The 765-nt window shown below is 49.4% G+C and overlaps 1 pseudogene; it reads right to left on the minus strand.

Annotated features, from left to right (window-relative positions):
- LOC111818375 overlaps positions 1–626 on the minus strand; it is a 1,290-nt pseudogene extending 664 nt beyond the window's left edge.
- Positions 627–765: the final 139 nt, after the last annotated feature.

A 765-nucleotide genomic window follows, 5' to 3' on the forward strand; every position in this document is an offset into this window, starting at 1 on the left:
GGTAGAACTGGGGATTGAACTGAGGCCCTTGTGCTTGCTAGGCAAGTGCTTATTCTACTGAGCCATCTCCCCAGCCTCCCAAGAATTAGTTTTTAAAGGGCTGGCCAAATAGCTCAGCGGATTAAAGTGCCTGTAAGCAGGCACGGGGCCGGGGGTTCCATCCCTGGCCTGCCCCCAGGGCATGCTGAGATGGCCATTGAGACTGGGCATGGTGGTGAAATCCCAGCTCTTGGGAGGCTGTAAACAGGAGAATCACTACAAGTCCAGTCCAGGAGTGAGACCCTGAACACTCTGTAAGTCCTTTCCAAAAATACAAAATAAATGAATAAAGACTGTTCAACATATGAAAACAAGGAGCTGCCTGTTAGTCCAGCATTCTCATGGCCAGGTGTACGGCTGGAGAAAATGAAATTAGTGTATTGGGAACATACTGCAGTCTCATGTTTACTGCAGCACTTTTTTTTTTTTTTAACGTATTTGGTGCAGGGTCTCTCTACTCAGCTCGGGCCAGCACGGCACGTGGCGCCGGGGATCGAGCCCTGGTCCCTGCACTTGCCTAAGCATGTGCTTACTCTGCTGAGCTATCTCACTGGCCCCTGCAGCACTACTGACAATAGTGGGGGCATGGACTCGATTGCTGGATGGATTAAGTTACAGAATTAAGGAAATGGAGCAGATAGTATGATGTAATACCATTCAGCCATTAAAAAAATGAGGGCCGGGGAGTTAGCTCAGCAGAATAAGCGCTTGCCTTGCAAGCGCAAG

This window comes from Octodon degus, unplaced genomic scaffold, assembly GCF_000260255.1.
Source record: "Octodon degus isolate 3935 unplaced genomic scaffold, OctDeg1.0 scaffold00005, whole genome shotgun sequence".
Taxonomy (NCBI): domain Eukaryota; kingdom Metazoa; phylum Chordata; class Mammalia; order Rodentia; family Octodontidae; genus Octodon; species Octodon degus.